Source organism: Capsicum annuum, chromosome 3, assembly GCF_002878395.1.
Source record: "Capsicum annuum cultivar UCD-10X-F1 chromosome 3, UCD10Xv1.1, whole genome shotgun sequence".
Classification (NCBI taxonomy): Eukaryota; Viridiplantae; Streptophyta; class Magnoliopsida; order Solanales; family Solanaceae; genus Capsicum; species Capsicum annuum.
In genome coordinates, this window is record NC_061113.1 from 109511671 (window position 1) to 109537743 (window position 26073).

Here is a 26073-nt window from a genome sequence, read left to right on the forward strand (position 1 = left end):
TTCCAGGATACACTAAGCTAATAAAGAATTTAATGTCTAAGAAGAAGATCGTTGAAGGTGATACCATCAAAATTACTCATGGGTGTAGTTCTATGGATAGCAAATTTCCAGAAAAGAAAAAATACCTCATAGCCTTCACTATCCTATGCACCATTTGTACTCATGAGTTTACAAAAGCTCTTTGTGAACCGAGTGCAAGCATCAACCTAATATCGTATGTCATCTATAAGAAAATTGGTTTGGACACCCCGATACCAACCTCAAAGAGACTTTTGATGGTGGACCGGTCCATAAAAAAGGCCGGTAGGTATATTATTTGGTGTCCTCATTAAGGTGGAAAAATTCATTCTCCCAGCGGATTTTGTTGTATTGGATTGTGAGATGGACAAAGAGGTTTCTATCATTATTGGTCATCCTTTCTTGGCCACCGGGAGATCCATTGTTGATCTAAAGTTGGGGGAAATAAAATTTTGAGTGTAAGAAGATGGGGTATCGTTCAAAATTTGTAAGTCAAAGAAGCATACCACAGAGCTCCAAGTAGTATCCGTAATGGATGTTGAAAATAAAACAGTGAAAGATGAGGGGTTTGAGGACCTGCCATGAGATTAAAAGAAGAAATACTTCGGGCCACGATAATAACTAAGCCGCTAGGTAGGAGGCAACCCAAAAATGCCATGAGATCGTCTTGTATGTTTTTTGTTATATTCTTATAGTGTAGATATTGTCTTTTGTATTTTAGTAGCCCATGCATTTGTGGCACTTTGGATTACATTGAATGAGCTTTGAAAAGGGTAAAGTGTGAAAGTTTACTTTGAAAATCCAGGCTGGAAAATTCTGTGAAAATTAAGTAAAATATTGAACAGGGAAAATAGGGGAGCAAAAACGTTGCTCTCAGTTAAAGCGATCGCAGCCACTGTGTGCGATCGCAGCTACATGGGTGTCTATGGTCGCGACCCCTGACCGTGGTCGTGGTCATTTTCGTCATTTAACCCCTAGTCTCCTTCATTTCCCTCACACTTCCTTTTTAAGATTTTACTCTCAAATCTAAGCTGCATTATTGGCCAAGTTGTAAGTTCTCGATCAGCCTCCGTATACATCCCTCTTGCATAAAAACTCTAGTAGCTGACATAAACCCTTGCTTTAATTTTGGAAAATAGGCCATTGAGTGCATGATTAAGAAAGGGCCTAAAGTTTTAATTATTATGCTTTATATGTTGTCATACTTATTATTGTTGTGGTGTTGGTTGATTGATTGAGTTGTGCACATAAGTGGAGAAACCCAGAGTATCCAATTGTGTGTACGATAGACAAATGTAATATGCACATCGTGTGTTTGATAAATTGCTTGAATGAACTTTTAATAATGGAATTTACTTTTGAAGGACATATTCACACACACCAGTAGCATTGTTCACATGACCTTCATTTGCACCCATATTGTAGCACATGCTGGTAGTCTAGAATTGGGAGAAAGTCAAACATGCAGAACTGATATGGAACCAGCCTTAGGTGTCATGATCGCGGTCAATGACCATGACCGTGGTAACACAGACGGGGCTCTTATTTTGCAATCGCAGTAACTGAGGGCAGGTTCCTATCATGTCAAAAATCCTGTACTCCTAATTTTTATCCAAGATACCCCAAGCACCTAGTCCAATGAACTTTAATGATCAATTTAGCACAACTTTAATGATTCGACTTACGTTGAAAGATATAATGTATGTTTAGTGCTTTCAGTACAACCTCATTGATAAGTTTGATCACATCAGATTCATGGCACCCGAATGCCACAGTCATTACTACAATCTTTCAAATACAAAGTTATTTTTGGAAAGAGGAATTTTCTTGGAGAAGGCACTAGATAAGCTACCGACTTTTCATGACAAGCTTGAATCCACAAAGTGGAGGTGCTTTGCCACAGATCCATGCCTTGCAAATGATCAATGGGTTCGTGAATTTTATTCCAATATAAGTGAAGTATTTTTCTCAGACCCACTCAATGTGATTGTAAAGATGCGGAGAAAGCCGATGAAAGTTGGGGATAAACAAATCAATAATTTTTATGGGCTCAAGAAGGCAAACATGGGTGAATTCAAGGCGAAGGGGTACAAATCAGGGAATTGGTTCGTACAACAGCTATTTACTGGAAAGGAAGTCTCGTGGATCAAGACTAAAAGCAACATCTCCATGAATGACTTCACTGTCGAGGCTCGGATATGATTGCACATCATTTGTAGTCAAGTTTCTCCTTGCACCCACATGATGGCAGTTCCTAAATTGTGTGTTCAGATTGTTGTTTGTATTCTAGATGGCATCCGTTTGGATGTTGGTCAACTTGTAGTTAATGAAATAAATCATTTCAAAAACCATGGTAGTACAAAGCTCTTTTACCCTTCTTTAATTACTAAGTTGTTCATGATAATAGGGGTAGAAGAATATGTTAGTGATACATGGGTATCTCCTAGTTCCCCCATCTACCTATTGAGAATTCGAGGATAGGGCACACCACGCAAAAGCAAGAAAAGAAAGATCAACTTGGAAGAGCCAACATGTACTGAACCTGAACCTTATAGGCCAACCTCCATGGGACCTCTTCAAGAGATTGGAGTTAATATTGTAACTATTAAAGAGCTTGTAGCTAGTTTGCCCCAAAGGTCGGGAGATCCTTCCACCACTCATCAGTAATATGTGTTATGTGCTGATTATGATAAGTACAAGAAGGACAAAAAGAAGCAAAAAGCTATTATTGATAGGCTTGAGGAAGCCTACTCCTCTTTGGTGACATCACATCGAGATCTTCGAAGCGCACATAAAAAGATGATCACTAGGTAAAAAATGAGGGATGAGTATTTTACCAATATGTGGAAAGGGTTGAAGGGTATATAGAAAGTTCTGAAGCCCCAAAGTAGGCTTCCTACTTCTTAGGTGAATAGTAATGATGAGGCCCCAGCCAAGTGGTCAGATCTTGAGGAGGATGGTGATGATTTAGGGTCTGCGAGTGATAGCATCCCTTGATGCAGTTTCAAGGAGCACACTTATCTCTTCAACCCTTAATTATTTATGCGGTGGGGACACTACTACATCATTGGTTAGGGGTGTTTCCTTACTCATTACATTTGGGCCTGTATTATTGATATTTTTGCATACTTTTCTGCTCTTGTAGATAATCCTTATCTCTATTTTATTTGAGTTGTAATATTCAGGCACTCTGATGGTGCCCACATTTGCATGGACTAGTTATTTATTTTTGTTAGTTGCCCATTTTAGTTTAAATTACTCTAGATGAGTCTTGCCACCATGATTGGGTTTCTATCCGTAGGTGCAGGGGAAGTTTGAGTACCCATGGCATTGAAGCTATAAAATACAAGAAAAGTCTAAGTACATGTAGCATTGATGATTTGGGATCACATCTATATCCATTGGTGAAGTCTGGGTAACTATATGGGTAGTTAGCCCGCACTATGATTCACAATGTGAGTAACTTTGTAATTATATTTTCCTTCTTTTTATGACTCTGAGAGTTGACATTGGAAAGTTAATGAATACCCTGTCTTTATCTCGAGCGGGTAGAATGATTGAACCCTCATGTGTGTAAGGTTGATTGTCTTCATCTTTTGTGTACTTGTGCTATCTAGAACTTACCCTTCTAGTCTTTCATAGATAATTTAGATTCTAGTTGGTTGGATAAATGATCTTAGGCTATTTTTATGATTTTGGTACCCACTTTAAGCCTAAAAAGCCTACCCTTGCATAAGTTTAATCCCTCATACCCACTTCGAGCCTTTTGACCTTTCTTTGGAAAATACATTACAAGCCATGAACCATTTTTTATCCCTCTTTTGAACCATTCCCTTCTTGAACTTGAGAATGTAATTTGAGACAAAAATCCTAAGTTGGGGGTGGAAAAGATTAAAGGAGGAAAGTTTGGTGCCATAAAGAGTTAGTGTATGCCTAATGTGCCTAAGTTTTTAAAAGAAGTGAATACAAGATGAAAGGACCCAACAAAGAAATGATAGTTTTAACATTGCAAGAAACTGAGATAAAAAAAGTTGGGCGAGCAAAGGAAGCAAAAAGTAGGCATGGTAAAAGAAAGAAAGCAAGGACAGAAGCCCATAGTTATAGAGAAAAAGAAAGAACTTTGAAAATGTGATATAGAAGTTAAAGGAATGGTGTAGCCATGTTATTTCCAAAATGATATCCTACCTTACCTTAACCCTACGTTACAAGCTTAGAAAGTCTTTCGAGATATCGAACCGCATACCTTTTTTGTAGTGGCGATTGAAAATTAGGGCAAGCCTATGGTATGGTGCTTGTTAACATGGAGAACTTCTTAAGAGAGTGAGGGTTTACACTTAAAGTTCCTTGTTGCATGATTGGTAAAAAGGTGTGTGAAATTTTTCCTTCTCATGGGGAGGCATAAGAGCTAGTTGGGGTGGGTGATTTTGTCATCTCCCATACAATGAGGTAAATGAGGGTATAGCATGCAAGTCATTTTTAGATTTATAGTAGTTGTTACATGGTTGCTCAGCAAAGTCTATTGCATCCTTCGCTATTCCACTTAATAATGAGGGGAGTGGTTAGCAATTTATTTATCTATGTGTGAAATGCTTTTAGTGGGGGCACTCAAGTTAAGACATCATGATCATTGATTGATAGAATGAGGGCTCACATTGTCTTATAAAATAGGGGTAGTGTTGAAAAGTCTTAAGTTGGGGGTGTTGATGAGTGGTGTTTTTACCACTCATTCTACTCATTATTCATGCATAATGCCTTGATTTGAATGCACAAATGAGACAAACTTGTGGTTAGATGCACTAATATCCACTTGATGTAGGTAAAAAATCTAAGGATGTCAAAAGATGTGGATTAGAGCTAAAAATGATAAAGAGAAAGCATAGAAAAGTATAGCTGAAGACCTGGATTGCATCAGCCCCGCATACCGCGGCTGCGGTCCTCTAGATACAATCGCGGTCAGTCAAGATGGTCAGAGTAACACAGTCTTGAAATTTAATGGTGATTGCACTGGTACAGGCGCAGTCAAATACAAGCGATAGCAGATCAGCGGGAACTGGCCCAAGGGCAGAATTTAAAAATGTCATGGATGAATCCTGAATCATATATAACAAAAAACCTTTCTTTTTTGGGTATTTCTTGCCTTATAATATACTTTTAAATTCTAAGCTTGAACCCTAATTGGGCAAGTGTGTAATCAACTTTGGAGAATCAAATTTCTTAGTTTTTTGTTGAAGAATGAATGCTTTGGTTGACCTACATGGTATATCACTCTTTACTTTCTTCATGAGTAGCTAAGTAATTTAGTCTTGGGATTATATTGAATTAGTGTGTAATTGTTTGTGGGTATTGTTGTGTTTGCATGGATTTTAGTTTTTGAGTATGGATTTCACTATTGCTTGAGCTTATGTGTTAGGATTTAGTAGGTGAAAACTCCAAATTTGCAAATGGGTTTGATGGGTGAAAGCTCCACGCTCTAGAAACCCTTTGTCATCCTCGAAAGAGGGACTTAGGTGAATATTAGGTAACCCATAACATCTTCAAAAGAGGGTTATCGGGGGACAAGGCATTGGTGAACAACTAAGTCTATGATTTATTACCTATTGCAATCTTTGAAGTAAGTGTTTAGGAATGTAAATCATGTCAAGAGCATCATCCTGGAAATAGGGATGCTTGGTTGAGGTTTTGGATGGTTATATAAACTCCAAACTTATTAGGTGCTTGAGAGAGTCAATGGGTGAAATCATTGTGGTTTAATTGAAAGATTGACCTCAATTATATTTGACCTAGACTATCCATTACTTAACAACTAAATCTCTTGATAAACTAACATTATCCCACATACGTTACCTCTTAGGAGACATAATCCCAATATTTCACCAAACCTTGAATTTAGACCAAAGATAGCATTCACTCTGTACTGGTTAAAGTTTGTGTGAAGATTTTTTGAAAAATCCCCCCATTTACTTATACATGTTGTTTTCATTAGAATTCTGGGTAACCCTATAATAACTTCAGTGCCTATAGGTTGGAAGTCTATAACATTCACTCCTCGAGATTCGACCCCAATTTACATTAGGTTACTTGACAATGACGGCCTCATCCCTCAAATATGGGAGTGAGTTGAGCATTATTAGTAGACTAAAGAAATATTGGGGGGAGGTGATTAGACATGATATGGAGCAGCTCCATTTTACCGAGCACATGATCCTAGATAGGAAGTTGTGGAAGAGGCTGATTAAGGTAGAAGGTTAGTCTGAGATTAGGATATTTTATCTTTTGGTGTATTTCTTGGAGTATCTTTCTTATGGTATTATTGGATATGCTAATTTATATTGTATCTTGTTCTTTTGTTATTCCATATATTACTATTCCTTATCGTAGAATATTTTATTTTGAGCCAGGGGCCTATCAGAAATAGCCTCTCTATCTCACATTTGAGGTAGTGGTACGGATTGCGGACACTTACACTTCCCAGACCCCAATTAGTGGGAATATACTGGGTATGTTGTTGTTGTTGTTGTTGTTGTTGTTGTTGATTATTTAATGAACCACATTCCTAGAAGAAAAATTATTTTACAGGAATTGAGCAATATAATAACAAATAATGAAACATAAGAACAAATTTTACAACTGTTATTGACATACCACTGCATCCACGTAGAGAGAGAAATGTCAATAGGTAAAAGGTTGAATAAGAGAAAATACTTGACATCACACTACCTCAAAGTAGTGGGAGTAACATCGAGCAACCTACAATTGTAGAGGAAAACATTCAGGGAAATATCGAGCAACCTACTATTATGCGGGAAGACATTCAGGGAATTTAAAATTTAGTTTCAAATATAGCAGATCCTATAGTGGCTAGTTTTCATAGTCGGAGAATTATTAGAAAAACTTTACAACTTGCGCTCTTTGTATAATCGTACGATAGAATCCCTAAGGAGCCTAATATAGAACCTCTTAATTATGCTGAAGTACTACATAATAAAGATGCTAAAATCTGAATTGCTGCTATGAAATCTAAAATAGAGTATATGTACTCTAATCAAGTCTTGGAAGTTATAGAACCACCTATGGGAGTCAAATCCATTAGCTATAGATGGATTTATAAGAAAATAAGAGGTGTGGATGGAAAAGTGCAAACTTTTAAGGCTAGGCTTATTGCGAAGGGGTTTACTCAGAAAGAAGAAATTAATTATGAGAGAACTTTTTATTGGTATCTATGCTTAAATTCAATAGAATTATCTTACCCATTATTGCTCATTATGAATATGAGATTTGGCAAATGGATGTCAAGATGGCTTTCCTCAATAGAAGTCTTAATGAGTGCATTTATATAGCACAATAAGTTCATGGAATATGGTAATGAACATAAGTTTTGCAAACTTAAGAAATCCATTTATGGTTTAAAACAAACATCTAGGGCATGGAATGCTTACTTTGACAATTTGATTAAGACTTTTAATTTTAATCAATGTAAAAACAAGTCATGCATCTATAAAAAATGGGATGGAGGCAGAATAGCATTTTTAATTCTGTATATAGATGATATTTTGCTCATAGAAAATAATATGAGCATGTTTAATTCTATTAAAGAGTGTCTTTCCTCGCATTATATATGAAATACTTAGGAAAAACGTCTCATATCCTTGGGATCAAGCTCATGCGTGATTGCAAATAAACGATATTAGGCTCATCTCAAGTACCTTATATTGATACTATTCTTGAAAGGTTTAGCATGAAAATTTTCCAAAAGGAATTTCTTTCTTTTAGGCATGGAATTACTCTATCAAAAGATTAGTCACCCAAAAGGACTGATGAAATAGAGAGAATGAAGGGGGTCCCTTATGCTTCTGCTGTAGGGAGCCTCATGTATGCTATGTTTGCACTAAACCAGATATCTACTTTGTTGTTGGGATGGTTAGTAGATTTCTGTCTAATACTGGGTAAGAACATTGGATTACGGTTAAGCAAATAATCAAGTACCTTAAAAGGACTAGGGATTACATGCTTGTTTTTTACTTTGAGGATCTTGTACCTATTAGGTATACTAATTCAGATTTTTAGTTGGATAAAGATTCTATAAAATCTACCTCAGGATATGTATTTACTTTAGCAGGCGGAGACATTGTTTGGAGGAGTATCAAGCAATCATGTGTTACTGATTTCTCCATAAAAGCCAAATATATAGCTGCCTCTGAGGTGGCTAAGGAGGATATTTGGCTCGACAACTTTCTAAAAGAGCTCTGAGTTATTCTTTCAATTCAAACACTACTACAATTTTATTGTGACAATAACGTTGCAATTCCAAACTTAAAAGAACTGTAAAGCCATAAAATAAGTAAGCATATTGAGAGAAAATATCACTTTATTGGGGATATAACTCAAAGGGGTGATGCGAGGGTTTTGAAGATTGAGTCCAAGAATAATTTGGCAGAACCATTTACAAAGGGCTTAACCTAGAAGGGTTTTGATAAGTATGTGCAAGAAATGGGTGTTAAAATTGTTCATTCATGGTTATGAATCTAAGTGAGAGATTGTTAGAATATACTATTAACCATGATTTTGTGTTGTAGTATTGTATTTTCATCAAATTTAAAGATAATTTATTATATTAATAAAATCTTTATTTGAATAGATCATTGTGTTAGCTTGTGTTTCCTTTACTTATAAAGTAGATAATTTTGTGTATGGGGTATTTTAACCCATGCATGAAAGAATAAAATTGTCGGTTCTTATATGTAATAAATTAATGTTCACAATCAATGATGAGGTAGGACATATATCTTGATGATTGTAGCACAAGATTAAATATAATTTGATCTTAATTATTGAGTGAGAATATTTCAACTTCTTGTGCTGGTACATTTCATATGTATTGAACAGACCAATTAGATATGCTTGTTTATGTTCTGAATTTTAATAAACAACTTCTCTAGTCCATTGCATGTATTTATACTCTTAATCTTGATATAATTATTATGATCTATGACGTTTGATTTATTGTTTTAATCTATTAAAAGGTGAGACTCTTTTATGAGTCAATATATTCCTAATAGGTTAGATGATGCTGAATTACTTAGTGAAATAGTAATTAGTTGATAGAACCATGTCTCGAATATGAGATTGAAGACACCCTTTTATGGTTGCTTATAAGTTTTCACATGAAACCCCTGTAGGTGGATGTTATATCTTTCATGTGAAATAAGTTAACCATTATAAATAAAGGATTAAATTAATCAATGAGTTAAATTTTTCAGAGAATTTAATTTAATTGGTTGGTGTCAGTAATTTTAACATAGGGAGTTAAATAAGGTGTAATGGTAGATTTCAAAATTAAATCGAGGAGTGCAATTATAAATTTTTAGTGAAATAATTTATAATTTATTATGATATGATAATTTTTTCATCACGGAATTACTATCATAATTGGAAGCTTCAGCTAATAAATCTGCAGTCCCTACTATGCCTGATTAACTAATCAAATTCAGAAAAGAAAAGGAGTAATAGCAGAGGTAATATTTACTAGTCTTCTGCAATAAGGAATAAAAGAATTATAAATCATTTTTCGCATTATGACAAATTTAAAGTTGAAAAACATTTTGGCATTAAGTGGTATTAAGGCTAAAGATATCTTTTGGCTTTAAGGTTATAATAAAGGGCCAAAATGTTTTCCTCTTGCCTTTCCTCATCCAGTTGAAAGTGGTAATACGTAGAGGCTGATTTTTGAGAATTCAATCATCATTCACCAATCCAAAAATACTTTCCCACACAAGGATGATTAATAACGTTAATCAGGAAGTAGTAGAAGACAACTGACCTAGAGGCCAGGACCGAAAAAGAATTGTGTGAAAACTTCTACAGGTAAGTTTTCTAATTTTGTTTTCAATTATGTTTTCTAGTTTTCTATGTAAGTTATATATACTGATCCTATAGAATTGTTGTTTACGTTGTGCATGTTCTAACAGGATCTTCACAACTAATTGTAATTTGATATATTGTAATTGTTGGTGATTTGTATTATTAGTAGTTTAGTCAAAATATCATATTATATTTTTTGGAAATGTATCATCTATTTCATTATAAAAATGATAATTCTGTGTCGAACTTATTATTAATAGTTTTATAATTTAGGGGTATACAATAAGGTTCATGTTTTTTTAAAAAAAGAATAATGAAATATATTTCTCAAAAATTATGGTCAAATACAGAGTAAGAAGCTTGGATAGTCATTCAACTTTGATAATTGAATTCTATTGTCACTTAACTTTGTTTGTCGACTTTGATAATTGACCTCTATAGCCACTCAAACTTTGTTTTGTCTTCCAAAAGTCACTCAAATTTGTTAAGTTAGCTTCCACAGTCATTATTCGTGAAAATATAATTTTTATTACCTATTTAATGATATAACGACTATAAATATTTAGAAAAAATAGTTTAGAAATTTAAAATTAATATTTATTAGTTCTCTAATTTCTTTATTCTTATTTTTTGTTATTTAATTTGTTTATTTTTCTTGTTGTTCTTCATTAATCTAATTTAGTATGGTGTTGTTCTGAGTATAAATATCTTAAATATATTATGAGATATATTCAGATTTGCACTTTCTGAAACTGTTCATATTATCTTATTTAACAGTTTCGTGATTTTAATTATATTTTCCTCCCACATTATTCTTCATTAATTAATTTGTTTTAGCTTACAAGGTCTAAGAAATTGGATTTGGCAAAGATGCCCAACTAAATTGGGTTTACCTTATTGAGCTTCTTGAAACTGATTCAAAATTCAGATTCAGCAAAAAAAATTCTCTTGCCACTATTTTTTCAACCCATATCACTTCTTTCATTACTCTACAACATTGTTCCATATTTTGATTTGTTTTCCTTTGCTATGTTCGTTGCAACAAATATCCCACTGACTTATTTTGAGTCATATTAAAAATAATACCGTATTAATTTAATTAATGAAAAATAAGTGAGAGAAAAATAAATATAAATTACAAAACTTTTAAGATAAGATGATATAATCATTTATTGAAAATACGAGAAAAATAAATATAAATTACAAAACTTTTAAGATAAGATGATATAATCATTTATTGAAAATACGAATTTGACATAGTTGAAACTTATTTTGAAAGGCAGATTAATTTGTATAATGGTGCCCCATTTGAACACATTTCAAACTCCTTTTTGGAACCGAACTAACAGAAATCTGGATGTATGTAACAAACTTTTATGTTTTTCTGTGCAATGTAATTCTCTTTACCAAAAAAATGCCAATTTGACGATATCTCGTACGGTATCTAAAATATTCATACTCAAGACAACTCCATAGTAAATTAGATCTAATGAAGAATTAAAAAAAACAAATCAATAGATAATACTAAAGGAGAAACATCGGCAATTTTGTTAAAACTGACAAAAACATTTTAAAATGAGGTGTAGGTTACTCAAGTTTTAATAATTGAGTATAGGTGACAATTACTTTATTATGGATTAAGAAAGACGTAAAATTTTGAGAATAGCCCTCAAGTTTTTTAATTTACACTTTGATTCAAATGTAAAACCTAATATAACTAGAAACGGGAGGGGGGGGGGCGATGCACGTTTCTCTCTCTTCTAATTTATTGTTATTTTTTCTCTCTTTGCATTTTTTATTGTTCATTGTTGTTGCTGCTTTATTCATCATTTTCTACTTTATTATTGTAAGACTCTGCAAAATTTCAAGCTTTACTCAGTCCGTTAAAGCTTAAAAAGAGGTCCCGGACTTCGAAACTTCAGTTAAGTGTTTATACTTAGAATCTTTTTAGCCATCATAAGTTGGCCATCTTATTTATCGACCCATACAACCCTTAAATGTCGATCTTTAAGTTGATTCATGATCAGCTATGTCAGTTGGTGTTCCCAGACGAGTTTTGAATCTTTCGGACCGCGTTTAGACCACGTTTGATATCCCAAAACAGTGGGCCAATGCGATCCAAGCACGCCGCGTCACCTATCGCTTGGTTAATATTGTCTAGGATTTGCCTGTCAAAAGTACTGAGGCTTGGCACGATCATGGAAAAGTGTGTCGACTATTGTGTCAATACCATCAAAGCATCGCGTCAATAACCGCGTCGGTGCCCAATTTTTAGCTTTTTAAAATCCACTCCAAAGGGTATTTGGGTCAATTTCCCACCCCTATATAACCCTATAACACGAGATTCAGCGCTATTTTTTTCAAAAATATACTCTGTTTTCTGAATTTTTCTCAAGAACAAGTTAGGGTTTTTCAATTGAAGATCCAAATTCAAGAGTCTCTATGCCAATCTTCCTAAAATCAAGAACTAAGGTATGTTAGATATTGATTCTTGGGTCCCTTCCACTCAAGAAGTTCAAGAACCCTTTTCAAATTATAAAGATTGAATATTTATGATTTTTCATGATTTATATGACTTGAAGTTCATGTTTATGTTATTGCTAAGTTGTGATTCATGTTCTAGATTACAAGTTTCATGATTTAGTCCTAGCATGTGATGTTTGCATAATGTTCATGATAAACCCATTTAAGATGCAAGTTTATTGATGTAGCCATGTTAATTGGATGTATTGATTGTTGTATAACCAAAGTATGCTCCCCATATGTTTGATAAAATGCTTATGTGAAGGAAATAAAGTCATTATAGCGTGTTGGCATGAAATCCCTAATTATGTATAAGTTAATGCATGCTAAGTGTTTGTTGAAAGTCCTTAGTGAATGAATTATGATATGTTGCATGCACTCCCATTTACGTGCATTCCTTAATGAATGAATTATAAGACATTGGTATGCATCCCTATATGTTTACATGTTTAAGACTTTCAAGTGCTTGAAGAGATGCCTCCTTGATTTTATTGTGAATGATAGACTATTGTTATGCTATTCAAGAATTGTCATGCCTTATTTATTTATGTTATCGAGTCCTGGGGTATTTAATACCCAACAATTTAGCGAATTTTTTAGAGCCAGTCTCAGTATTCAAGATAATCTCAGTCGTGCCATAATTAGTAGAACTCAGTCAGTTACAGAACTTAGAGAGACTCAGTAATCTCAGTATCAGTCTATTCCAGTTCAGTATTCAGTTCAGACCTCAGTAGTATTCAAGCATTCAGTCCAAAACTCAATAACATTCAGTCAGATAACAGAATTCAGTAGTATTCTATCAGTCAACGAAACTCAGTGAGAACATTTCAGTTTAGTTAATTAGTACGATCAATAACAGTTCAGTCAAGCCTAGTATGAACTAGGAAATCAGTTTAGTGTCTTTCAGTCGGGAATAAGATTCAACACCGAGTGAGCCTAGGGATGGGGGCTCACCCGCTAGATAGGATTGAGATCCCTAGAATCAATTCCTAAGTTCCAGAACTGCATAGCCAGTATAGGCATGAGATGTCACCTGTTAGATAGGACTGACATACTCGAGGATAACCCACCAGTACAGGACTGATCTCAGGGGTCACCCACTAGATTAGGACTGACTCTATAGTAGTTGTCTTTACCTGTGGCATGGTAATGATACCCTTCCAGCTAGGGTTATAATTTTGACCCCACTAGTTCAGATTTGGGCATGTCAGTTAGAAGACTACCTCCCACAGTCTCAGTTTCAGATTCAGTCTTCGTAATAGAACTCAATGCAGTATTACAGAAATCAGGACTATTAGATACAGTCACTCAGCTCATTAAGGAACTTAGATAGTTTCATAGAATTTAGAGATCACCCGCTAGATAGGACTGGCCTTAAATACTGTCAATCATTTTCATCATCCAAAGATTTAGTGATCACCCGCTAGATAGGACTGATCTCAGGTACAATCAATCAGAATCAGTATCAGTAGATTTAGAGATCACCCGCTAGATAGGAATGATCTCAAATATAGTTAATCAATATTAGAAAAACTCTAAGATTAATATCAGTAAACCCAGTTATTCAGTATCCCAGTGTTATTAAACTCAAATGTCAGTAAATTAGTATTTAGAATTCAACATCAGTAATCTAGTTAGTTGAACTTAGTATTCAATATTACTACAATTTCAGTTATAGTTCATGCATTCATGATTGTAATTCCTCATTCAGTATACTCATGTTATTCAATTAGCTATAGTTCATGCATATAAGTCTTTGCATTTAGCCTTACCTCATCTAGCATACTAGTACATTCTCACGTATTAACGCATACTTTTCTATGCTATGGTGTTTTATACCATAGGTTTAGAAGTATGAGCTCCAAAGCACCCTTAGTAGTCCAGATTTAGCCAGTAGCAGTAGATAGCAGAGAGTCCTCATCATTCGGGGATGGTTCTTATTTCTCTTTATTGAATTAGATTCAGTGTTTTTAGTAGATGAGTTAGTTGAGGGATTTTCCCATTTAATTCCTTATTCAGACAGTTAAAGGCTTTCAGACTAGAGTTTTTCAGACTAGATATTCAAACAATTGTATTAGTATTCAGTTTTTAGTTATATTTCAGATGTTTGAATCTTATGGCAAGTTTTCTATTAGTTTTTTGCATTTTTTTACAGTGTATTATTAAGTGCTCAGTTACAGATATTAGTCAAGGGTTAGCTTATGGTCCTTCAGGATTATGAGCACCATGTAGCATTCAAGGTACCATACTCAGGGCGTTACAATTATCATCATCTTTTTCTTCATTATCATCATAATTTTCTTGTTTTCGACCATTTTTGCTGTTGTTACTGCTACTGTTGCTATTTGATCAATTTTTTAGGTCAAATTTTATTTTGTACATCTCTTTAACATTACTTCATAGATGGCTTTGGTAAGTAAAATTATGATTTTTAGTTGAATTTGTCAATTACGTACACTGCTATTGTTGTTTTTTCAACAATGGATAGAACTCGAATATTAATCTAACATAAGAGTCATCTATTTCAACAAATGACTCATCTATTACAATACAAGACTTATATGTTGGATTTATGTTTATGGTTCTAGAGTGTTTTAACATGAATCGAACAGATAGGTCATCTGTTGCAACATACTAGTTATCTATTGCAATAGAGGATTCATCTATTGAAACATATTACTCATTTGTTGTAGCAGAACCTCAAGTTGATTCCAACAGATGCATCGTTTATTACAATAGGTGAGTTATCTATTGCAACAGATGACTCGCCTGTTGGTGTTCATTTTATAGAACTATAAAACATGAGCCATCTATTACAACTGGTGAGTCATCTGTTGCAACAAGTTAGTTATTTATTGTAACATATCACTCATCAGTTGGAATCAACTTTGACAGTTCTTTAGTACTATAATATCTATCACAACGGATGCATCATCTATTGCAATAGATGGATAATTTGTTGCAACAGATGATTCACATATTCCAACAGATGACTCATCTGTTGGAATCAGCTTCAAGTTATATATTACTATAACATCAATCCCAACAAGCTAGTCATCTGTTGCAATAGATTACTGACTTATTGTAAAATATTATTCATTGGTTGCAACAGATTACTCATCTATTGAGGTTCATGTTATAGTAATATAAAATCACTATTAACTTTATTATCATGTCATTATTAAATTTTTTAACAAATGCCTTTATTTAGGTACCACTAATGGAGGGATCAACAACAATAAGGGTGGATTGTCATGGTGAATGGACCAAGAAGTGCAATTGATATGTATCGTGGTGAAAGGAGGGTGAAATGCTAGAGATAATAGCTATGAAAGGCCAAAGTGATATTTCGTATGATTATTTTGTAAACTTAATCGTCATCTATTGTAGACTAAATTGTCAATTGGAATAACTCGTCATTAGCTACATGCGCAACTTTTTTGAAAATTAGAGGGTACAACCTTTCAAGATAACTGATCAGGTTTAATTGGATGCTTGTCTGACTGATTAGCTAGGAAAATGTTAAGGGTGTACATGGTTAAAAATATAAGAGAGAATGAGAACCATAATAAAGAAGAAGAACAACAATAAGGCATGTTTGATTATAAGTTAGATGATCTAGACATGAATATTTTAGCTAATGATCAAACACCTACGTTTGTTGTTGCAAGAAATACGGTAGCCAGTTCTTCTGAATTAACATTGCTAGGTAATCGTCAAGATGATGAGATTAGTTTTTATAAGAAAATGTTATTCAAGAATAAGATAGAACTATCTACTTCTTTGTTTATTGCTTTCTTGAAAAAATATTTTAGACTAACGAAGGTGATTAATTCAAGCAAGGTCTTTTCTTTTAGGTGTACTAATTTGAACTGCAAGTGGTGGTTGACGGCTGTGAAATACTTAATTTCTGATAGATTCATCTTTAATGTTTATGAAAAGTATCACACATATGGTTCGAATCATATTATGAGGCATAATCCTCATGCCATGGCAAAGATCCTCGGTCAATATTTCCAAAATAGATTCCCTAATGGCAAAGGCCCTTCTACAAGTGATATGGCTAATAACTCCTTACAGAATTGGGTGTTACGGTCAGTTATTGGAAGATATATAATACCATGAGAATTTTCAAGGACTTGGTTAGGGGGACACATGAGCATGGTTATGTAGTCCTTGATGCCTACCGTTACATGCTTGAGTCCACAAATTCTGAAAGTAAGACGGCATTACATATTGATGAAAATGGAGGGTTCAAGTACTATTTTTGTATCTTATGGTGCTTGGATTCTTGGTTTTCAATAGTTGAGAAAATTCATAGACATAGATAGGACTTTCTTGAGGAGAAAGAATGGAGGCGTTATGCTATTGACGATGGCATATGATGCGGAGAGTCACATCTTTCCTGTCGCTTTTTGTGTAGTGGACAAGAAATATGATGCCTTGTATGGATATTTTCTTGAACAAATGCAAAGTTGTATCAAAGATACCAAAGATTTGTTTATTATTTTGAATAGAAATCCAAGTATCCCAAAGATGGATTAAATTTTCAACACTTCAGCTCACTTTGGTTTTTGCATGAGGCATCTTGGAGAAAATATTTGAAACAATTTTCACAATAAAAGGGTCATGTCTCTTTTTTATAGAGCAGCTAAAGCATATATTATATCTGATTTTTTTGACCATTTCAATAAAATAAGGGATATGTCACCCAAAGCAGTACAACTTCTCGAACATGTCAGTTTCAAGAGATGCAGCTAGGCATTTTGTTTGATAAATAGGTATATTGTTATAAATTTAATTTCGTATTTGAGTTACAAGTTAGTAATACTGTATGATGTCGTACTAAATGATTTTTTTGTATATGTATAATATTATAATGTAAAACATAGTTGATCAATGAATTCAATATTTGGTGTTGAAAGAGAATTTCCCATAGTAGTGCTATTTGATGAAATAAACAAGAAGTATGCCAAATTATTTCATGAAAGGAGTATCCAATTTGAGAATGCAAGAAACAGATTTGTTCTAGAAGGAAAAAACAAATATCAATGAATATCAGTTTGGAGAATAGGTTATTTTCTCATCAAATAGCAAATTATAAGTTCAGTATCGACAATCATGGTGATGTTGCAATGATCAATCTTCAAATAAGATCTTGTACATGTGGAGTTTTTGACTTGGAAAAATACCCTATGTATATGCTATGGCAACGCTTCAAGCCCAATATAGCACACAATATGGAGTTCAAATTTACGAGTACTCTTCTTCATATTATTCGGTGTAAAGATATATAATGGCATATAGTGAGAATATTAATTTGGTGTCTTCTAAAGAATCTTTGGTTGTTTCTGTAGAGATTTTGGAGAGACTAATACCTTCTTCATAGATTGATCCAAGAACTATCAAACCAGGAAAAAGGAGACATAATAGAAGGCATAAAGTCAGAGAATTATTTCTATAACAAAAAAAAAAAAGCAAGTGCTCTATATGTAACAATGTTGGACACAAAGAACTATATGCTTGGATCATAATTTGAATGTGTTCTTTCAACATATGGACCATCTATTTTCCCATATGTTGAAAGAGCTTGAGTGTGTTCTTTAAACATATGGATCATCTATTACAACAAATCTATTGGAAGAACACAATACAGATCATCAAACTAAATTGTGTTCATCTAACAAATGACCAATCAGTTCCAATAGATTGGCCATCTATTGGAACAAAACAATACAGTTCTTGCCACTAGTTTATATTATTCTAATAGATAACCAATCTATTTCAACAAATGGTCCATAAGTTGGAAGAACTCAACAATCTTGCTATTGCTACTGGATTCAATTATTCCAAATTCTCAATCCTTACCTCCAAACTTTGACATGTTAAGAAAAAGAAATAGACAGAATGAAAATTAAATAGGAAATAAAGTAAAAGTCCACCAAACATAAATTTTTTCATTAAACAGAACAAAATACATTAGTTCTTAGGTAGATTTGATATAAATACAAAAAAATACGTATGCTGAATGAAAAAATATTATTATTATTATTATTATCTATAGGTCAATCGTCAACCGACAGTAGCAGGGCCCTTCTCAGCTAGTGAATCTAACGAAGCATCCTCGCTCTCATGGCTCCCAACTCTCATTGGAGTTTGTTAACCTGCCTTTGAAGTTACCACAGGTGTCCCACAGAATCGACATATCCCAAACTGGATCAGCCATATCAAGATCACACATAAATTAACAAAAAATGTAAAACACTAAAGAAATAAAAAGACTCCATATGTAATATAACGTATACTACCAACTGGTAGATTTACAAAAAAAAAAAACTTACCCCAACAAAAAAGGAATAAGCTCTTTAAATAGAAGTGGTTGAAGATGTAATATGAAAGACAAGATGCAAGAAATAAATAAAGTGGACTGGAATGATCAAGTAAGGAGGGACCTATTTATAGAAGATTGAATTTGAATGTTTAGGCAAAAAATCATGACTGTTCACATCAATTTTATTAATTACATGCCTTAATTAAGTCAAACTAATGATATCTTGATTACTTTGAAAAGTCATGACTTAATTAAATCAAACTAGTGACTTTTTGATTATTCTGAAAAGTCATGACTTTTCAGCTTTTTAATATTAATTATTTCTTAAAATTAAATAACTTTTTTCTTATTAAATAATCACAGACTTTTAACCTTTTCAATATCCAGTTCTTTTAATAATAATTATTTTTATGGAGTTGTTACAATAGATGGTCTATCTGTTGCAACAGATAACCCATCTATCGCAATAGATTAACCATCTGTGCACAGATGACCCATCTGTTGTAACATATGGGTCATCTGTTAGAAGATAGATGGACCATCTATTACAAGAGCTATTTTGATTTCTTTCAACAGTTGATTCATCAGTTGTAACAGATGGAGAATTTAATTCATCAACTGTTTTAAACGTGTTAGAAAAAAAAAATCACGACTGTTCACCTCTTTTTTAATGATTGTATCCCTTAATTAATTCAAACTAGAGACTTTTTGATTATTTAAATTAAAAAAATAGATTTAAAAGTAAAAAAGGTGAAAAGTCATGAATTTTTACCTATTTAATATTAACATTAGTTATTAAAATTTAAATAACTATTTTTTACGATTTTAAATAGTGTTTATCATTTATTTCCTTATTATTTATTTAGGAATCATTTTTGTTTATTAAATAATCAAAAAGTCATGACATTTCATCTTTTTAATAATTATTTTTTATTAATAATAGTTTTAGTCAGTTTTTTCAATAGATAGACCATCTGTTGAAACAAATTTATCAATTGTTCGAACAACATAAACCAATGGCAAGAACTATATTGTATTCTTCCAGCAGATCTGTCAAAATAAATGTGCCATCTGTTGGAAGAAGACACTCCAGTAGCAATATTTTTATGTTTTTCTAATATATTACCCATCTGTTACAATATATTGATTATCTGTGTTGAACACAATCCACATTGATGAATTGAATTGTGTTCTTTCAGCAAATGTACATCTGTTGCAATAGATGGGTAATCTGCTAAAAATATTTTTTGTAGTCTATGGTATTTAGTTTCTATTACCTTACCTCTTTATATTGATGCACAAGTTAATAAAAATATATTCTATATAATAAATAATAAAATTTACATCCCCAACAATGAGTTTAAATTATCAATGTCCATAACAAACAACAACACAAGTTTACTATTATAACGATCGAGGTGCATTACATACGGAACACTTATTCTTGACGAACATGTAGTCCAATAGATTTCCTATTTGTTGCAATAGATGGGTAATCACATCTGTTGGAAGAACTTAATCCAGTAGCTGCAAGGGTTTTTCTCCATGAGGTTTTTAGTTTTTAAGATTTTTGTTACTCCTCCTAGAACATTAAGAAGAAAGGTTTTGAAGATGGTTACCCTTTGAGCCTTCATAGTTTTATACACTACTTCACGATGTGAACTGAAGATTAAAATATACTTGACATTGATTAGGTAGGAAGAATAAAGTGTGTGCAGGTGGATGGATCCACTTTCATGCATGGGAGTTATGCATTACTAATCAGGTTATCGTGACAACACACATAAAGTACAATGATTTTGTGATGTAGCTTTTTATCGATTAGACATTGATACTTCAAAAAAGATCCTACATTTTATAGTTAAGTTTGATAGGTGTGAATTGATAAGGCCGAAGGGTCCAAGAAAGTAGTGTTGATACCCTGTTACAGTTTAATGATGATTTTACTCATGGTTATGCATCAAGTTTAGAGAAGGGATCAATATTTGATGGTAGTGTAGAGATTTTATAGTGATTGGAAAAGTTTTAATGGTGTAATGGAGTTTGAGATGACCTTTGAAGCCTCCCAGTGCAGCAAATAAGAATGGAAAACCAATAAAAATTTCATTGGTCCAAATTTATATGGGTGAGTTGTTCGGGGAGATAATTATACTGCAGAACGTGCTATCAGAGAATACCTACACAGGAAAGGGGAGTTACTAAAGACTATATCCTCTACCTGCACAGGAAAGGGGAGTGCTAAAGACTATATCCTCTCAAACCTTATTAAAGAAGAAATACAGGGTAGCAAGCAAGGAACTTCTAGCCAATCTAGCCAATGAAATTAACCTGAAAGATGTAAAATCTAAATGATCTGCAAATATGAAAGTGTATCCAAAAATAAAAATTCATCAGTCGTTGTTGAAAAGAAAAATGGTAAAGTGGACTAAAGCTAGACACTCTATTATGTAACTGCGACTAGTTAGCGTAGCCTAAATAATCACCTCCAAAGAAAGGAACAAAACTCCAAGGAAGCAGCTTTGAGAGCACCAGCGGTTGGAAAGATGTCCAGTCAAGAATGAAACTTAAACTAAGAACTACTGAAGTTAAAATAAGGGAAGCCAAGGAATCAATTTCTAAAGTATAACTTGTTTCCCATGCTTTCTGTTTATAGTTATGGTCAGGTCAATCGCAGTGGAAACAAAAAGGTATGAATTTGGGCAGAAATCCCATGTCTTTTTGTTTGCACTACAATTGACCTGACCAGAACCACAACCAGAAGGCCTAGGATGCAAGTTTAACTTCAGAAATTGCCATCTCGGCCTGATCCCTTATTTTTACTTTAGAAGTTCTTAATTTAAGTTTTATTCTTGACTGTACATCTTTACAACCCTCAGTGCTCACAAAGCTTCTTCCTTTGATTTTTGTTCCTTACTTTGGAGGTGATAATTTCGACCATGCTAACTAGTCGCAGTTACCTAGAAAAGTGCACAGATCCAGTCCATTACACCATTTTTCTTTTCAACAATGAGTGATGGATTTTCATTTTTGGATACACTTTCATTTTTTCAGTTCATTCAGTTTTTCATTTTTCATATGAATTTCATTGTCTAGATTCGCTACACGTTCCTTTCTACCCTATATGTCCTCTTTAATAAGGTCTGAGTTGATATATCGTCTTCAGTACCTACTTTTTAGATATTATTTCAAGCACCTTCTGTTGCATAGTATCACCCCGAGCAACCCAACCATATAAATTTTGACTAGGGCAATAACCATATTGATTCCATTCTTATTTACAGTAGTGCGAGGAATTGGAGGCCTTTCAAAAGTCCATTGAACTCTTAAAATAAGTCCAATCACTATTTAATCTTACACTGCCACCAAAAACTTGATCTCTTCTCCAAACTTAACACATAAACATTAGCAAAGTCATCATTAAACTGTAACAGGGTATCGACACCACCTACTTGGTCCCTGGACTTATTGGTTCGAACCTATCAAACTTAACTGTAAAATGCAATATCGTGTTTGAATGATCAATTCCTAATCGGTAAAAAACAACATTCACAAAATCAATGTACTCTACGTGTATTTTCATGATAACATGATCAGTAATACATTCCTCCCACATATGAAGTGGTTCCATGTGTAATTAGCTTATTCCTCCAAACCTATTTTTAATCTAGCCTTTTAGTTGGTTGGGCAAAAGTTAATCCACTTTCACTTCCATTTCTTTTAGGAAATATATTTTATCTACAAATAAGAGAAAAATAAAAAAATTATAATTGATGTCTGCATAATTTTTAAAAAGAGTAACATAAAATTCAATAAATACAACATATTACAAGAAGAATTCCAACATATGACGCAGCATTTACAACAGATGGGTCATCTGTTGGAAGAAATCAAATCAATCTTCCTATTGGCCTGATTTCATCCAACATGTGCTCCGTCTGTTGTAACAAATGGGTCATTTGTTGGAAGAGCTATTTTAATTTATTCTAATAGTTGATTCATCGGTTGCAATAGATGAGCAATCTTTTGGAAATATTTTAATATATTCCATCATATGTTCCACTTGTTGCAACATCAACACCACCACCAACAACAATAGCATCAACAATAGCATCAACAATAAAGAAACAAACAAAACAATCGATACTAACAACAAGGCTTTTTAATTTCTTCCAACAGAAGACTTTTTTTATTATCTAATGAAAACAATAGTTCGTTCATTCAAGACTTAAAAAATATTTTTTCTTCAATTTTCTTAATAAATATGATATGAATAATGGGTAAATAAATAAAGACAAAAAATGTAAACAACTAATTTAAATAACCAATGTAAAAATATGATATACACAATTTCAATTTTCATCATAAAAAATATAAAAAATTTAATGAAACAGGCAAAGAAAAAGACGAGAAGGCAAGAATAATAGTAGAGAGCGCAGATCTAATAGTGAAACCATAACTTCCATGTCAAAAACAAAGGGATCAAAACACGAATTTCAGATGAGAAAAGATATAGATTGGTTGAGATATGAAAGGATTCTCAGGCAAAAGAGGAGAGAAAAGAAACAAAAAAAAAAGGAGATGGTTAGAATTATCCTAAAGAGGAGAGAAAAAGAAAGAACAGAGATAAATTATTTTATGATTGAAGAAGAGAGAATTCTAGAGATGGATTTAACTATTAATTAATAATTTATGGTGGTGAATGGATTTGAGGATAAGGAGGAGACGGTGACAGCGACATTGAAAAGACAAGATAAGACAACACAAGAAGGAGATTTTTTTTTATCCAACAAAATTTTTGACCGCCTTAGTATTTTTTTCTTTTTTATTTTAGATAGAAAATTGCTTAAACATAAAGACATATCTTAAAATAGATAAGTCATATGTTGCCATAGATGTCTACATCTGTTTTAAAATTTCCAATAGATTAGTCATCTGTCGTAACAGATGACAACATCTATTTGATAATTTCTAACAGTTAAGTCATATGTTGCAATAGATATCATTATCTATTTGATAATTTCAAAAAAATAAGTAATTTATTGTAATAGGTTGAACATCTATTTTAATTGATGTCTATAATTGTTTGATAATTTTCAACAGATGTGTCATATGTTACAGCAGGTTATCCCTCTATTTATTCAAATCCAAACATTATTTGAAATATCAAAATTTATTTAGCTAGAATAAAGGATGAGTTCATAGGTTCAATCACAATTTTAAATGATATCATTGCAATTATATGATCAACTATTGTGTTCGTCTTAACCAGAGTCATCAGTTGATTAATTTGAGTTGAAATGATACATATCAAGCCATTATTTTAAATATCTAAATTGATTTATCTAGAATTAAGAAGAATTTATAGTTTCAATTACAATTTCAATTGATCTCATTACAATTACTTGATCAACTATTGTGTTCGTCCAAATTAGAGTGGTCAATTAATCAATTTAAATTTAAATGATTCATATCAAGCCATTATTTGAAATATTTAAATTTATTTAGCTAGAATTAAGTATGAGTTCATAAGTTTAACTACAATTTCAATTGATGTCATTGCAATTGCATGATCAACCATTGTGTTCGTCCTGACCAGAGTCATCAATTGATCAATTTGAGTTGAAATGATTCACATCAATCTATTATTTGAAATATCTAAATTTACTTTTCTATAATTGAGGATGATTTCATAAGTTCAATTACAATTTCAATTAATCTCATTGCAATTACTTGATCAACTATTGTATTCGTCCTGACCAAAGTTATCAATTGATCAATTTGAGTTGAAATGATTCATATCAAGACATTATTTGAAATATCTATATTTATTAATCTAGAATTAAGAATAAGTTCATAAGTTCAACTTTAATTTGAATTGATCTCATTGCAATTACATGATCAACTATTATGTTCATCTTGACCAAAGTCATCAATCGATTAATTTGAGTTGAAATGATTCATATCAAGCCATTATTTGAAATATCTAAATTGATTTAGCTAGAATTAAGGATGAGTTCACAAGTTCAATTATAATTTCAATTTATCTCATTAGAATTACTTGATCAACTATTGTGTTCGTTGAACTCATTGCAATTACTTGATCAACTATTCTGTTCGACTTGACCAAAGTCATCAATTGATCAATTTGAGTTGAAATGATTTATATCAAGCCATTATTTGAAATATCTAAGTTGATTTAGCTAGAATTAAGTATGAGTTCATAAGTTTAACTACAATTTTAATTGATCTCATTGCAATTACATGATCTACTATGGTGTTGTCTTGACCAGAGTCATCAATTGATCAATTTGAGTTGAAATGATTCATGTCAATTCATTATTTAAAATATATAAATTGATTCATCTAGAATTAAGGGTGAGTTCATAACTTTAACTTCAATTTTAATGGATCTCATTTCAATTACATGATCAACTATTGTGTTTGCCCTTACTAGTGTAATAAATTGATCAATTCGAGTTGAAGTGATTCATATTAAATTATTATTAAGTTAATATTAAATTCATTAAATTTTTAATTAAACTTAATAACTGAAACTAATTTTAGTTAAATTAATTTAATTTATCATGAAACTGTTAAAATTTATCTCTTTTAAAAAATTAATTAAGATCAGTTCCATCCGAATTAACATTTTCAAAACTTTTCATTCTTTTTCAAAGTACAAATCAACCTATACAAATCATTTATTTGCAGAAAAAATATTTCATCATTTCAAATCTTGAGTTCTTTTTCTTCTCTTTCTCTCTGAATAATACAAACAACAACTACTCAACATATTGCTCAACCTTTCACAATAAATCAATTTTCTAGCCATTTTCGATCACATAGTTATTGTTTTTGACTTTCTTCTTGCTTATATCCATCATTTTCTCTCTCTTTGTAGGTAACAAAGTTCAAAAAGACTTCTATCTTTGTTATTTTTTCTAAAAATTAGCATTTCTTAGTTAATGATGAAAAATAAGATTTTTAGTTGTATTTTCTTCAACAATGTGTTGACAATTTTGATTTTTAATGCTAAAAATATAGCAAGAACCCGAGAAATCCCTAGTTTTTGTCATAGTATTCAATTGACTGCTATGGTGTTATTGGATGGTGTTTGTAGTGTTGTTGGTGGTTGTTGATGTTAGTGTTGGCACTATTAGTGTTGTTTGTTTGTTGTTGGTTTTGTTATTTTTTTAGTTTTATTGATTTTATTCATATTGTTGGTTAGTGGTGTTGGTGTTGATAGTATTGGTATTGGTAGCGGTGTTGGTATTATTAGTAGTAGTACTGGCATTGGTGGTGTTGGTATTGGTGGTGGTGGTAGTGTTGGTATTGGTGGTGGT